Source organism: Liolophura sinensis, chromosome 1, assembly GCF_032854445.1.
Source record: "Liolophura sinensis isolate JHLJ2023 chromosome 1, CUHK_Ljap_v2, whole genome shotgun sequence".
Lineage (NCBI taxonomy): Eukaryota > Metazoa > Mollusca > Polyplacophora > Chitonida > Chitonidae > Liolophura > Liolophura sinensis.
In genome coordinates, this window is record NC_088295.1 from 18156315 (window position 1) to 18173086 (window position 16772).

The window sequence follows — 16772 nt, forward strand, 5'->3', positions numbered from 1 at the left end:
TATATATATATATATATATGTGTGTAGGGCCTACACATGAGGCTCCATTGGATTGTAACCATTGATTATTGGAATGAAAAATTAATGTACATTAATAATCATTTCTACTTCTGTAACTGAAACTTTACAACACACTAACTGTTATGTACAAAAAGCATTTATGAAGAAATGTTTGAAATTTATATTGATAAATTTAAGGTTTGTGTATATTCTTCGAATAGATATTGTGCACGGAAAGCATACAGATGTGGTCACTGTTCTGATGAGAGGAGCAGTGCAGTCAGTGCTAGGTCAGGTCCCCACGCCTGTTAACTAGGAACTCTGACCAAGTGACTAAGTGAGGGATGGTTATTTTCTCTTGGCTTCCATTCAGTGAACGGGTTCATCTGAGTTTAATGGATTGAGAAAGAAACTTTGAAGAATAAAGAATTTGCATATGAAAACCAAAAGCCTATACATTTACATAAGGTATGTTTATGTCAATGTTTATTACCATATTAACAATAAATAGACTTTATTTACTCACCTACATTAACAATTAAAACGTTGGCTTGCTGCAACTGTCAGGGTCTTGAGCCATGACGTTGCATGTTCAAACCCAGCTATCGCAGCTTAATTAAACAAATAGATACAATGTAAACAGCAATCAGATTTTTTGGATGAATTAATTGTCTAGTAATTATTAAAGTGAACATAAAGTCTGTCACTATATATACATAGAAAAATTCTTATAGGACACATTTATCACAGAAAAGTTTGGCCAAATGTTTACACCCATGCAGGATTGATATGAGCAGGGCTGCTAAAGCAAGACACTTGTGTCCACGAACATTGCCCTGACCGAGCTTCAAACTAAAAGAAACATTGGCCCTTTGAGGACGGAACAGGGCTGATACTCTTTGGTTGGATATCAGACATTTTTGTATTTTCTCATTGTCACCTTGGTATGAGAGAGGTCCTAGGTTTTGTGACGTCACTGAAGATAGCAATAACGTGGCAAAATGTCGTCACCAAATGAATGGCTAGGTACTGACGATTACTATTTTTTTTGTTGATAAGTGGTGTAAAATTTTAAAGATATTTTTGAAACATTTCTGGAATACTACTTTATTAAATAATTTAGCTTTAGTGGCTGACTTTATGTTCACTTTATTTGCTTGTAAAAATGTTCAGTTGTAATTTAAAATGTTCAATTAAACCTAAGAACTTGTAAGCTAAGTGCTTTGAAAACTCTTAAATTGTGGATTCACAGAGGCAAGAAATTTAGAACTGCTTTGAAAAATTGCTGACAGAATCAGTGTAGGATGAAGAAAATAACTTGATCTGCTCTGCCTTTCATAACAAGGATACTGATTTTAATTGTTTCATATTCTGTAGGTTGAAATTTGAGCAGCAGCTTCACTATTTCTTCTGATTTTGGACACCTGGTTTGCCCTTTTTAGCCAATAAAATGTGGCGGGAATATTGAGTTTCTTTTTTCTCACATGGTTAGACCATCTAACTTACAACATACTCATATCGTTACTTTTGTAAAAAAAGGTGAAAGAAATGTAATATTCTGCTTTCAGCACTACTAATATCTGTCCCAAAAATTGAAGAATTAGGGTGGTCCAGGTGAAATGCAAATATATATATATATATGGGAAATATATATATATATATATAATGTAGATAAATATATATCAGTTCTTAATGTTAATTATTTGGGAACTAATCAGTGCCTGTTGTGACTACCAGTCCATTGCTTACATTTTGTAATAAAAGAACAATTTAATCTTTGGCATGACTTAAATACCAATTTTGTTAGTCTCACTGAATTATCTGTTACTGAGCTTAATATCACATGAAATTACAAATCTAAAACAGTTGTCATGCCTTTGAGGGTTGATAAGTAAACCTGTTGAATTGGCGGTGTCAATACATCTATGTAACCTTGGATGGTTTCTACAAGAATTGAAGGTCAAATGTTCTCACAGACCTGCAGAAAGAAATGATTGTGTCTTGAAGATTAGCTTTGAAAATTACAAACTGGTTAGTTGACAGAGGTCTCAGTTTTTAACCTGAGTTAGTAATCAAGAGGGATAATTGGTTCTGTCAACCGAGTCATTACTGACCAGGTTCATAACACTGATCTGTCTTAGCTGTGTTTGGAACACTGCTACCGGGGAATCCCATTGATTTTCTTCTTCATTCATGTTTCATCAGATGTTCAGAGGAAGAAAAACACTCATTAGTTGTGATTTCACCATCACAGGTCGAAGGAATAAATTTATATTGATCTCCCTGGAGCGGGTGCTATCAGTTCGGTGAAATGAAACCTCATTTGGACAGAAATTTATCGGCCTTTCTTTCCGAAAAAAAACTTGTTGTTGATGAAAAAATCATGCAAGCCTAATTTTTTCATTTTGTACTGAAATGAGTGTTGAAAAGTGGATGGGCTTCTGTTTGATACATGTTCACGGTTGTCTGTATTAACAATGTTAATTGCACCGGGATGGAGTTACCATAAAACCTGGGTGAGCCAGATATGGGGCTTAGCTTTACCCCTTAGATACCCTTTCTGCTGTAATCCAAGGAAGTGACTGACCACGTTCTCTCTGCTAGCCCTGCCATCAATTTGGCAGAACAACAAAATTAGGCATAAATTATTTAAGGCATTGATGGCTAAATCAATATTGCCGAGGTTGAAAGCAGGCATGAGAGCTGCGAGTGAAAGGGCAATGGGTAAGGCAGACCGTGACATTCTGAGTCAAGATTCCTCCTTGCAGAAATCCTCTGAGGAAGGAGGGAGCATTTGTTGTAACCATGATAAATGATAGAGGAAACCATTGGCACAGGCCATTGGCTTTGGTTAGCCTTCGCCTCTGGCCTGCTAATAGGGCTCTAATGAACCACTGTCTTTTCCTCGATTCTATCATTCCCTTCATGCGTTTACCCTCTTCTAGCCATTAAACCTCACATTACATTACATTAAGCATAGGCAGGAAAGGTGTATTAAGTGCTACATCTAATGAAAAAAATGGTGATGGTTGATTATGATGAAAGTATTCAGGTTTTAGAAGATTTTTGTCATCAGCTTTGCTTCAGGAAACTGTAAGTGTTTTTGAAGATAATTTTGTTTAAAGTTATAACTTCATTGTAACAGGTAAAGTGACAAATACCCTGGCCAGCTGGCTGGTGTGTAACACATTAGTGATGACAATCAGCTGAGATCAGCTGAAATCAATAGCTAAATTGGTTGTGGCGGCATCCCCTCTATTGGTCATGTACAAATAACAGGCATCATCTAGCATGCACTTGTGAACCCATAACACTCACTCCCAAGAAGCTGCAAAGTTGTCTCCCCTCTGCAAGCACATTCAAGTATCATAACCGTCTAAATCGGGTGTTAAGGGCTGGCTCACCAGTGAGATAGCTCATGCATTGAACTGTGTGAATGGGCTGTCATACAGTTTATAATCAAACAATGTACCAGCCCGCAGTCCCTTTATAAAAAGAAAGGTTAGCACTGGCTCTGCTGGCTATAGTTATAGACTGCTTTATTGTTTACTAACATGTACATGTGTGTATGTAAAGGAGCATTCAGCTCTGAAAGGTACTGTGTAAATCTTCCACCCAGGGGTTCCAAGGAGGGCACCTCTGCATGGGATCTCATGGGGCAGTTGGCTTTAATTTTACTGTGGATGGCAAGTTGATGCATAGTAAACAAAGGCACACTTTGCTTTCAGTGTATAGTAAAGAGTTTACTGAAGCCTTGCTGGTAAAAGTTATTATTTTTGACCAGGTAGTCACTCATGTTTCAACCATGATTACCCCCATAGGGAGCCTCAGTGATATCTTGACTTGCTTCAGTGCCCCTTAACAGAGTATTTGACACAATTCTTAAAGCCTGTGATCTGGTATCAGTGGCAGTTGACTGTGTTTAGTGTGTGATAATTGATCAGCTCAGTATTATAGACAGAGAAAACAAGGCCGATAAAAGGAGCAGCTGAGAGCACCGTCCACAAGGTACAGACAGGTAGATAGATCAGGTATATGGGGCTCACAGATCAGCTGCTGTTAACAAAGATGTTGTCTCTGCTTTAAGTACCTGTGAGACTGATTTAGATAGCACTGCCAGGAGACTAGGGGTGTGATGTGTGGGCTTTGCCTGCCTGTGGGGCTGAGGGTTGTATTCAGAAGCCCTTAGACCTCCCTTGGTGTGAAGTGTCCCTTATTCACACAAAAACTGAGTTCAAGACATCATCTACAACTGCTTACTGTTAAATATTCTATATTAACAGTGCCCAATGTTACAAGTTAACCAGTATGATACTCCCAAGAGAGCATTAGAGGAGAGTTAAGTGTAAGTGTGGCCATGTAGCTTAAGTTTCACTCAGTTGGTGGGGGAAACTCCAGGTGATACGTTTGTGGTACAGGTGATAAGTATGTGGTACAGGTGATAAGTACGTGGTACACCTAATTAGTTTATTGTACAGAGGATAAGTATGTTGTGCTGGTGGCTACAAATGACATGTCAGTTATACAGGGCACAACATGTTTCTGTGGTGATAGTCACCCTGTAAATGTACAGGTAATAGCCTTCTTGTCTCGGTTCAAATTCCTTTTGTTGGCAGAGTTTAGTGCTCTTTGATTTTTACCTACAGCATGAGACGTCATAGTTTGAGCTGTGTGTGAATGAGCAAGTTTTTGCCTTGACATGGAGTTGTGCTGATGTTTTGATTAATCCGCCGGGGATGTACATCTTGTTAACATACTGTAATTGAATTGGTTGCTTCAGATACATTGAGTCTAGGCTGATTTGTATTCAATTCAGTGGGTGTTCCGCTTGACTGAGCGACACTGTGTGAACATGACTAAAGGCATAAGCGTGTCCTACAGCCGGTCATGGCAGTCAAATTTATTATTGGAGATTGGAAGGAGCATCCAGGACAGATATAATTACTAAATAGGACTAATTAAAAAGATGAACATGCTCACTTTGCTTTTCTACATCTTCTGTCATCATCTTCTTGTAAGGTTCTGTGACAGTATCAGTGGATAGACAGGCACTGTGTCGCTGTAAATACATGTATTCCACAGGTATATTTCGTATGCAATGGCTGTTTTTGTAAGCAACTGACTTGCCAATCCATGTTAGTCTAAGTAATTCCTAAAATGTCTGATTGTTTTTATGTAGTATTGTTGTTCAACAGATACTTTTGTAACTCAGATTTGTCATACACTGGTTAAAAGTGGAGGAAACACAAAAATCATGTGAACTTTAGATGAAAGAGTATGAAAAGTTATTTGTAAATATGGTAAAATATAAATTTTTTTTTTGATTTTTCAAAGGATATCCTACATGAAAATAGTCTTTGTATGGTCCATATTTTGGACCTCCTCTTGGTATATATTGTCTTTGTATAATAATATTCTAAATGATGATGTAATGCTTGTGTAATAAATTTATATATGCTCAAATTTGGTCTTATAAACTAACAGTGATCTACAGCCACAGTTTTAATCATATTTATAGTTTTAATATTTGCATAAACATTGTCATAATAGCGATTGAATGCATATGTTTAAATATAAACAACAAATTTACGTTCAAAGATTAATCAAAGATGGTGTATGGTATACCTAGTGGTGGTTTCACATAAGCACATACACAAAAGTACTTTAAAATATTCTCCTGAAAGAAAAATTGAAAAAAAAATATTAAAAAGCTTATATACAAATAATTTTGTATGGTCTTCAATCTTCTCCTTCTTTTTTAGAACAGTATATTCATGTATGTACTAATGCTGTCATGTAGTTTTACACACATGCATGTTTGTTAAGATTTGGAACATTTGTGTCTTTAAAGTTTGAAAACTAACATTTGGTGGTTGAGAATGAACTTTTTTCTGAATTCTTTATCACCCTGAAAAGTATTTATCCTTCAAAATTTTATTTTAAAGATTTTCAGACTAGCTTTCTGTAGGTATATTTGTAGGTTTTATGAAATTTTTGTTTTTATTGTAAATTCATATCTTCCATTCTTTAAGAGAACAAAATTGAGGAAATATTTTTTTAAATAATATCACTACACATATAAAACTATAAAGCTGAACATTATCAAAAAAGTTTTTCTTGCTGTCATCATCGACCCACTGTTGTGATTGTTATGAATATGTTCTTCTATGTGAAGTTGCCCCTTTTTAATCAGGGATATCACACTGAGCTTATATGTTCTCGCCTGGTTTTTCAGAATTATTATGAACATTTACACATGCATGTATCATACAGGCTGCAAACCAACATTGAAACATATAAAGACCTCTAAACAGTATTTACAGCCTAAATTGATTCATTTATTTCTCTAGTTGGACTATTGCACTGTAGTCTGGGATATTTCCTGTTTTGTGATAGTGATCCTGTATTATGAACTGATACTTATCCCACTGATGACCACTGTGTGTGGCTGTTCAATCAGGTTCAAATTTATGCTTTAAGAAACTGCTATTTTTACTGTTTTATTGCCTTTCTAGATTATGAGATAAATCTGTGTAGTAGTTAAAAGAAATGTACATTTATTCTTGGTGTAAGCTTTGACAACAATCAACAGTACAAGGGTTTAACTGGTGTTAAGCACGTCCATCAGTTTTTGTTTTGTTTTGAATGTTCTCAGTATAATTGTGATTGTTATGAAAGCCATTCACTGCCTCCTGTTTTGAACATGTTCTGGCCCCGATATGGCTGACATATTGTCAATGTGGCATTAAACCATAATTATTCGTTCCTTGCTATAATTGTGAATCTGTTGCAAGAGGAGCTTGCTTATGTTGTATAAATGCCTGTCCAAAAACATGGAACAGATTATGTTAATATTGATAATTTAATCAAATATGTATATATCTGTGGTTAATGGTGTCAGCATTACATGTTGATGCATGTTTGCTCAAAATGTAATGTAAGGACAACAATTCTGTTTGGTGTGCTGATGAACCCGCTTTCATCAACTGAACATTTTATCAGTTTGTTTTCCCCAATAGATAAAGGTAAAAAAAAAAAAAATTTGAATATGACATTTTCACAGACATTTAATGGGTGTTGTTTGACATGTGGCATTTGGCAGAGCTTGTTAATGTATTCAGTTAGAAGTTCCAGGAATTGTCTTAGCATGGGCTTTATTAGCAAACATTACCAGTGATATTCTACTGTTTTTATATTCTCAATCCAATATTTTATGGCTTGACATTCTATGAACAGTGCTTTTATAAGTATACATTCTCTGGTCAGTCTTGTTTGTTGTTTTTTTTGGGTGGGGTGGGGGGGGGGGTGTTTTTGCCCATCGCTAGAATATCTGCATCTAATGTCTCTCTGCCTTTGAGTCTGATTTGCGCTCATTGCCATAACTGAGCACACTTGTTTTGTTTGAAGTTTCCCGGCTTCAGTATTATGGTTAGTCTATTGTGATGAGAGTTAATATTTGATAGGTGTGTTATGTGTAAAAATTTATTCATGTATAATGGGAAAGCACTCATTATTAATGACTTCTGGGTCTTCTGTGGCTATGGAAATATTCACTTTTATCGCTTCTCCTTGACGTACTGGCTTACATACACGTAAAGTAAATGAACTGTGTGCTGTGGCTAGATTTGACTGTGTTTGTTGTCATGCCTTGGTACTTGGTACTCTAATCGTGTGCTGACTTGTTCGATATAATCCCACAAACAACTAGACAACACGATCATCACCCTTGTCAAAATGTTATCTGGTATCCCCTGTGTAATTGATACCCAAATACCTGAGGGTTACTGTACACTTGGCCTACCTGTGCTGTTATCAGCCCCACAGTGTCGGAGTGTTACATAGATTATATGTATAGCCTACTCAATAGCTTTAAGGTAAACTTAAGACCTTGGTAGCATGCTAGTCAAATTGGCCTTATTAAACACTTAGAAGTGTAGGCAGACATTTAACCTGCCTTTAGTACAGCAGCACCCGTAACATGATCTGTAATCAGTCAGTTTGCTGCCTCTACAATATGAGGTCAAACAACTGTAGTTCTTAATAATGTCAGAAAAAGTGCTTTTTTAGAGGTAAATGAAGATCTTAAAATATTACTTTTTGGTGCCGAAACCTTTTCCCATTAGAATATCATCTTACACCCCCCTCTGACCCCACAAAATGAATGAGAAATTGGTGTAGTTACATCAGAATTGAAAGGTATTTGAAATTAAACATATTTGTGTGTGTTTGGACGTTTCACCTTGCTAAATATCACTGTGGCATTGTAACCATCTTCTGCGCACATAATACATTTAGATACTATGTTTGTGTGTACTGGGCTTCTTTCAGTGCATGTTGTTATACAGATGTCAGAGCAGCTGACAACTGCACTGCGTAAATGTATTCATGCAAAACATTCTCACACCCATTTCCTCCAACTTCTGGCTACGATCATGGCCATTTCAACAATTAGCCATCTGAATTTAGTGTTAAAGATGAAATGCGAGAAGCTCTGAAGTATGTCTTTATGGCTATTGACGTCACAGCAGGGACTCACGAATGAAAAAACAAATTGAGTAAACTTGTAAAAAAATCTTTCTTTGTTAGATACGAGTGTTAACGTAATGTTCAGTCCAACATAAATTAGGCACATGTGACTTAATTCTTTTCTTTTTGCCCCACATTTTGTACACGGTTTTACATGTCTTGAAACAGAATCTTAATAACATACATCTGGTCATGAGATAATGCTTATTATTGTCATATACATAGCCAATGTGTCGTGCCATATACAGATAATACAGGTATGTGAGTAAATGAATGGAAGGGGATTCTGCCAGATCCTGAACAAGTAAGGCAACGTTTGCTTAAAGCAAAAATATTTGGAAGATAAGAAATGTCTTTCCTTCGAAAAACAGGTTGCACACTCTTAAAATTTTGAATTTTGATTAATTGAGGAACACATTTTACTATTTCAGATGTGAGAAAGAGAAATTACAATGTGGGGCAGTATAATGAGTAAAAGGATGTTTTTGTTAAGCTTTGTTTGAATCCGTCCATTTAAAGGTAAATTTTTGTAAGATTTTCTCATGTAAAAAAATGTTAAAAAAATTCTCGGTTTGTTCCCCCCCTCCCAGCAAGGTTTATTTTCTTAAATTCTGTGGGATTTTCTTCACAACTTTCATAAAACTCTTCTTACTTGTAAACAAATGCAAATTCTCAACAGTTGCAATGCGTAACCTGCAAGAAGTCTGTCATAGAGATGTACATGTATGTCATATACCTGCAAGAAGTCTGACATACACATGGACAGACAGACTCATAGACAGACACACAGACTTATAGGATTATTTCTAAAGCTGCTTAATCACAACTAAAAACCATATCTCAGTTACAGGACATATATAGCACCATACAAAATGAACTTATTGATGCATACTTATGATGCCAGCATTCAAGTTTTTCTGATAAAAAATTGATCCAGCTGTAAAAAATATTCCTATAAGGTGGTGAATCATTCAGAAACAAGCAAAATGTGTCACTTCAAAAATGCAAAATTTTAGGTGAAATACTGCAAGTTATTGTAACCTTTTCTGATCTGCAGAAGGCAATGTATGGTGTCTCAATTAAGAATTCTAAAGAAAAGTTCCATGATTACGTTTTTACGTTATAGTATGATTTGGGAGGTTTTCTTGTCATTTTGGTGAGCTGTTTGTCCATGACTATTTTCAGGTACATGTATCTCTTTGATGAATATCTGGATCGTACGTTTCCGTTACTGATCAGTCACCTGTATGGTTATATGTGTTCAAGAGAATTGTGTGTGGGTGGGTCTGTATGTAGGATATGGGGAAAAATACCAGGCTAATGTGATTTGTTACTTCTATATTAATGTTTTATGTATCTGTGTGTGGACCTTTTGTCTGTGGTGCAAATGGTACAGATTTCCATACTTGTCAGTACCTGTTACAGCCCCAGCTCTTTACTGAAAGACATATCCAGTAGTTCAGTGTAACTTTTGCCTGGTGTGCTTGGTTATGTTAGGTTATTTCATTTGGAAATCGGGCTGTTAGAACAGGCTTAGTGAATGCTACCATTCAACAGGCATTTACAGGTCAGGGGTTAAAATACAACTCCTAGCTATTTTCCTTCTGGTGCTTTATGAAAGAATTTTCTCACAAAAGCAGCCATCCTGAGTATATAATTATGCCTTATTAACTGATCTCCTACGAGATTTAAAGTACATATACATTTAGGTACCATTTCGCTTTTCATGTTACAGTATACTGAATTTCATACATACAAGGTTATAATGAAGTTTACACAAAATTTCTTGAGGTAGAAATGATGTTTGATCTTCTACCATTGTCAGTAAACAATGCATTCTGCACATAAGTACTTTAGCCATCTCAGTGTTGAGTCCTTAAGTTTATCTGAGTAAAAGATATTCTTTCTTTTAATATCAAATCATGTACATTTTGTTGGTTCCATAGATGTATTATTCAAACATGTGATTTTTATTGACTTTACACTTAAAAGTTTAAATCTCTCTATGTCATCATCTACCTGGCTCAAAGCCAGATAAGATCTACTAACCCCACCTCTGTAGATGTACATGTACGTCATATCTGCTTTCGTGTACTGTTTGTTGCTGAATTTCTAAGGTGTTTGTGGGAGGCATTTTTCATTCCATTGTAAATGTATTGTGATATAGAATGTGAGATATTTATCTTGTTTTTCTGCTGTTCATTGCTAAACCGAGGGATGTATACTCTATCTTGATGTATCTTTTATTTCAGTGGTGGTGTATCTTCGACCCTGTGTGACAGTCAAGCCCGTGTGTGATCACAGAGGAACATAGAGCTTACTCCCGGGGTGGGGCAGGGCAATGCTGAGTGCCACAACAGCTCCTTAGGTAAGTCAGTGTCCCAAGAACTGGACCCTCTTTTACAAAACCTTTTAATTCCATAACTTTGTAACTTCATGTTCACGTCACCTATTTGTCGTTTACCAGAAAAAGTTATAAGAAATATGACTTACAAAGATGTGTTAAAGTGGTCTCTGTTCCTTTCACTATTTTCTCTGCTTGCACTAATCTAAGTGCATGTATTCTAGATAACCCAGAATTCAGTTGTCATGGTGCATGTATTTTATAGGTACATGTGTCTGTCTTGTGCTTTTTCTTTTTGTGGCATTTTCCTGACTGTCCATCAGGATCATCTCATTCATGCTTTTGCACATACATGTGGTATGTTTTCTTTTCGGAACTACATACACTAAGAATTTACATATTTGATTGTGGTTTATGCCTTACTCAGAATACTTCACATGGTAGTCAAGGGTTTATATGTTGACAGAACGTTTTATCCATCTCAGACATCATAATGTATTTCTTGTGCTTTTTCCACATCTTTAATTTCATCTGCAGTTTTGTGCGTGCATGTAGATTGGTGAACGATTAACATTGCAGTGCCATCGTTGATTTAATTGTTTAAATAAATACACTGCGTTCTAAAACATGTCAGTGATAAACTTATTAATATTCATGTGGGAAGAATACTTTAATATTTATTGTGTTTTCTGTATTAAAATGTTTGTGAACGAATTACTAAATAACTTAAAAGTGACCAAGATGAACTGGTGAATATGGAGTAAAAATGGCTTAGAGGTGATTATCAAAAGGTATCTTGTTGGTAACTGCTATTATATGTAGTTATTCCTTCGAGGATGGTAGGAGTGGTGATTACATATGATGTGCCTGTTTTAATTATGAAATGGTGGTACATCACTGCCTTGGAGAGTAGTTCATACACAGGCCTAACTGGAGCTCCTTTTACAGACTGGCCATCCCTACTAACAGTCTGTCAATATATCTTAGCTAACATCATGAAATGTGATGACGTACTGGTCTTGATTACCATGTGATTGATTATCTGTCTCTACAGAGTTCATGACTCTGTACATAGCCTGACCCTGTAGCATTGCTCTCCACACTGGAACTACTGTATTACCATTATTAGATCAGATTTATAGATTTCGGTACATGCATTCCACACAGCAGCCCACTTATGAGACAGATTGTCTTTTTTCTTTGTTGTTTTGCTTTGGCACCAATCATTTGAATAAATTGACTGCTCTACATTTTGCAGCAGTGTTATCTAGAAAGGTAGGGATCGAGTTGTGGCCAAGTGATGAAAGTATCTTTCAGTCTCAATTGTGTAAGGAACAGATTCTTTTCCTTGGACAACAGATTTGTACACTCCTCTGCTCTCACTGTTCGTGGGGCATTGATCGTGATGGAAATATGCTTGTGTAACCATTTCTTTCGCACCAGTATGGTAATCATATCTATGCGTGACACGGTGGGAATGTTTGTTAGTAACTTGCTAGAGGCCTTTGGTTTAAGTGAAAAATTCTTGAGTATGGCATTAAAGAAGAATCAGATTAATAAATATATCTAGAGTTGTTTGGTGGATTTTTGCTAAAACAGTTTAGATGTAAAAGTGTGCCTCATTGTAGTAGAAGAATTGTGCTGGCCTCCTTGGCCGAGGTGGTTAGCACCAATGTGGTGGTCACTGTGAGTTCAAGTCCAGCTCATGCTGGCTTCCTCTCCGGCCGTACATGGGAAGGTCTGCCAGCAACCTGCAGATGGTCGTGGGTTTCCCCAGGGCTGTGCCTGGTTTCCACCCACTATAATGTCGTATTAGTGAGATAATCTTGAGTACGGAGTTGAGTTCAAGTCCAGCTCATGCTGGCTTCCTCTCCGGCCCTACGTGGGAAGGTCTGCCAGCAACCTGCAGATGGTCATGGGTTTCCCCCGGGCTGTGCCTGGTTTCCACCCACTATAATGTTGGCCGCCGTCGTATAAGTGAAATATTCTTGAGTACGGCGTAAAACACCAATTAAATAAATAAATAAATAAATTGAGTATGGCATAAAGTGTCAATCATATAAACAAATAAAAAGACGTAGTGTGAAAAGAGGAAAAGAAGTTTTATTGTAGTTTTGTCTCTATTCTCTATCAGAAGTTAGTCTTTTACTTTACTTCAGTTAGTGGACTTTCGTTATGCTGGACCAGGTTGGTAGGGAAGGTTTGGTCCTGGCAGAGAGGAAGTGGGCTTTTCTTTGGTTAGGCTTGACTTACCAGTGGATGGAGGCTTTGTCCTGGCATAGAACAAGCTTTGTTTTGTTTGGTTACGCTTGTTTTGTAAGTGAAAGGAGGTTTGGTTCTGTCAGAGAAGAAGTCAGCTTTTCTGTTATGCTTGACTTACCAGAGGAAGGGTTTGATCCAGGCAGAGAAGAAGTGGGCATTTTTTTGGTTTGTATGCCTGACACCAGTGGACGGAGGCTAGGTCCTAACATTTCTTTAGTTACGCATGATTTTCCAGAGACTTGGGCTTTTTCCTGGCTTGGCTATACATGACTTACCAGTGGAAGGAGGCCTGGTCATAGGAGAGAAGAAGTGGGCTTTGGTTCTGGCACGAAAACTTGTTTCCAGCTTGGTCCTGAGTGTGAGGTGGGTTTATTCTTACAATCATGGGAAGTGTTTTGGCTTAAGTTTAGTTTTGCGCAATAAAAATGGGTCTCTCTGTCATTTTACATCACTTATCAAAGGATAGAGGAGTGGTCCGGAGTGAGGAAAAGTTTTAATTTTTCTTTGGCTATATCTGACATACTAGAGGAGAGAGATGTTCTGAAGGAGAAGAAGAGGGTGTGAGGAAAAGTGTTTTTTCTTCAGTCCAGCTTGACCAGGGAAAAAAGCTGGAAGGGTAAGGAAAAGTGGACATTTCTTTGGTTCTATTCTAACTTCCACTTTTCAAAACCAGGTGTTTTGTTGGTTTTAGACAGATTCACATTTCATATTTGTCTGATTCATTAATAAAGGTAGTTGCCTTCTTGTTTTTTTATGAATTTTATTGAATTGGTCAAAATTAATTTGATTGCACCTCGCCCTCCAGAAGACTAGACTTTCTCCTTAGTGTTTCAGACTCTTGCCTAATTGTTGCCTATCACAGGAAGCGCACTTTACCAAATTGCCAGTGTTTTGTGATTTGTCCTCATGTGCAAGCATACATGTATATCCATAGCCTGGCAGTTGGTAAAAAATTTCTGTTCAAGGTTATCATTCGGTGCAACATATATGAATCCCACTTCTAACTTTGTAAGCTCTAGGTTAAGCCTACATGTATTTTGTCTTAATAGAAATCACTATATTCGTTTGATGAAACTGCCTATTTTTGGCAAACAAGATACAGTTCCTGTTTTGTGGAGAAGAGAAGGTATATATCTTCAGTGTCTTTTTCATTAATGTTAATTCTTGTAAGGATTTAATATTTTAGTCAGCATTGAATTTGAATGTTCCTCCAAAGAAGAAAATAGTTACATTTTAAGTGCTGAAAATGTTAAAGCTGTTTGAGGATGTAGATGTACATAGTCCTGAGGTTGTCTGGTTAGGTCACGTGCAATGGTTTGCCTGTTTCATGAGATACTTATGTATTCTACCTGCACTACACAGGTGAATGCGCTTTATTGATTGTTCATGGTTGATGTCGTAAATACTCAGGCAGCTAATAATGGCTGTTTTCTTATAAATATACCCTAGTAGGTGTATTGGTGTTTATTGATTGGCCAGCATCCTTTTGTGATTGCCGAGGATGTACAAGCCTATGTGGGAGGTCTGTCATCTTTTATTGGATCCATAAATCTGACAGCTATATGTGATCCATAAAATAACCATTTAAGGCCATTTGTTGCCCAGTGTTTTTTAAATGGCTTTCCTTATCTGGGGTTAAAGCAAAAGAGGCTTGCTGATGCCAGTCCTTGTGGACAATAAGAGGTCATGTTAGTCACACGCAGCAGATCTGTCCCCAATCCGGACATGTCCTCCCACAATCTGATAGGTAGTCAACACCAGCCTCATGAAATATGGCTGATAAATGGATAGCGTCTTCAATGAACACACTCTTAACTCGCCTGCCTGGCTTTGTCAGTACTGATGGCTCATGATTGATTGATCTCCAATCCTAGAAATAGACCTGAAAAATGTTACCATTTCTTGGCACTGGTGTTTTTGAGAAAGGGCGATTTGGAGAGAACACGTTGATATGTTTGAGCAGAAAGCGTAACTTGTGAGGGGCCAAGAGGGAAGATGGTGTGGAAGCAGCAAGTTAACCAGGAGGTAATTAATTCCTGGGATCCCTTTTGTTACATCCTTGATATGTGTATTAGTGCGGGGAGTCAGTGGCTGATGCTGTTATAGTTTCATGCGTCATTCCCTTATTGTCCGCAGCACAGAGGCAGTATTGGGATCATTTCATTGAGCTGTGTCAAGCTAAATAGCAGCTGGTTATTGATTGTTACAGGCTTGTGTGTGTGTATATGCAGCATCTCAGCCTATAGCAACCCATCTATCATAGCCAGACTGGGGGATCTTCAGGCCTGCCAATCTGCCTCCCTCTAACAGTATTGGCTTGGAGTTTCACTTGAAGTGGTGATAACCCCCAGAGTGGACTGGTCACATGATGGTCGCTGGTGCCTCATCAAGCTGTTAGCTTACAATCAGCTTTGCCCATTCACCCTGTGATTGATTGTCAAGGAAGCAAGCAGTGTCCTGCAAGGTAGGGGGTGTCTAACTGGACCACACCCACACACCCCTCACTCATTGCCAGCTGGCACCTCACCTCAAGGTAATAACCACTTTACTACTTACATCTGATTATGTGGTCTTTGACAGTGTGTTGTATTAGACTAAAAAGTTGGTCAGCTGATTGCAAATGTCCTATTCAAATTGTTAAGACGTTGTTTTCCTTTTGCTTATGTGTTAGTTTAAAAAACGATGTAGGTACTTGTGCCCATTTCATGCGTGCCACTGTGAGTGTTGGTATCTATATTGGCTCAGCCTTACCCCCTAACCCGCCAGCACCTTCTGTAGGAAGTTGCTTCCAGCTGTTGCTCCTAGTACTTAACACAGCTCTGCTTTAATTTGATCTGTGGGATAATGGCTCAGGTAAACAGGCCTTTATCAAGTGCACAGTGCACACCTTTTCACCCCTGTTTGGTGTTCTGGCAGCGCTAGTTTGCCCCCTCCCTTTGTCATTTACTGAATGCCCTAGATTCAGCCCTTGGCTATTGAAATCCCCGCCACTGGCCTGGGATTCCCGTAGTGGGCCCCCCACATGGGAGCCTCCCTCACCTCTCACCTCCAGTTTATAGTGCTAAAACATGGGCTTGTCAGAGGCTCCCTCCCATACATGTGGCTAGCTCCTGTGGCTATTGACTGTGGAGAAAAGATAGGCAGAGAGGCAGCAGATAGAAAGCGATTGAGAGAAAAGGAGGCGGGAGATTAAATTACCCAGACAGGAAGAATATTGAGGGGAAAAGACATTTGTGACTATTGAGTGAGGCTGGTCTGGAGTTTGCTACTGGTCATATGTGTGTGGAAGTAAGTGTGAGCAGCAGGCCGGATTAGCAGATCAAGTGAACAGACAGTCGTGTGGCGGGAGTGAGCCTGATTTGGCTGATCTACCTTGTAATGGAGTGTAAATATCAACCCTAGTGGTGTAAGTAGACCTTAGCGCACACAAACACTTACATAGCAGGCATTGTTAGGGTTGGCAAGGCAAGAGACCTGCTCTAGCCTGATTAGATAAGGCAGAGGTGGTAGGCTAACACTAGAGAGGCAAAGAGAAGAGCTCAGCCTGCAGTTATCTTCAACCTTTGTTGTCACTTGAAATGTAACTTAGCAATCTGGGCATAAGCGGTGTGTGGTGTTAACACAGGCTAATAGAGCTGTG

At 38.0% G+C, this 16772-nt stretch overlaps 1 protein-coding gene across 9 annotated transcripts in view; it reads left to right on the forward strand.

The window, feature by feature from the left end:
- LOC135461418 (zinc finger MIZ domain-containing protein 1-like) overlaps positions 1–16772 on the forward strand; it is a 119724-nt gene that overhangs the window by 49620 nt on the left and 53332 nt on the right. For 6 of the 9 annotated variants that reach the window (XM_064738508.1, XM_064738515.1, XM_064738516.1 and 3 more), the window contains one exon: positions 10779–10894. The gene's annotated coding sequence lies outside the window, so the exon portion shown is untranslated. Of the gene's footprint in view, positions 1–3891; positions 4009–10778; positions 10895–15406; positions 15666–15721; positions 16539–16772 lie in introns of those variants that run through there. The other 3 variants (XM_064738511.1, XM_064738514.1, XM_064738513.1) reach the window with 3 other exon arrangements.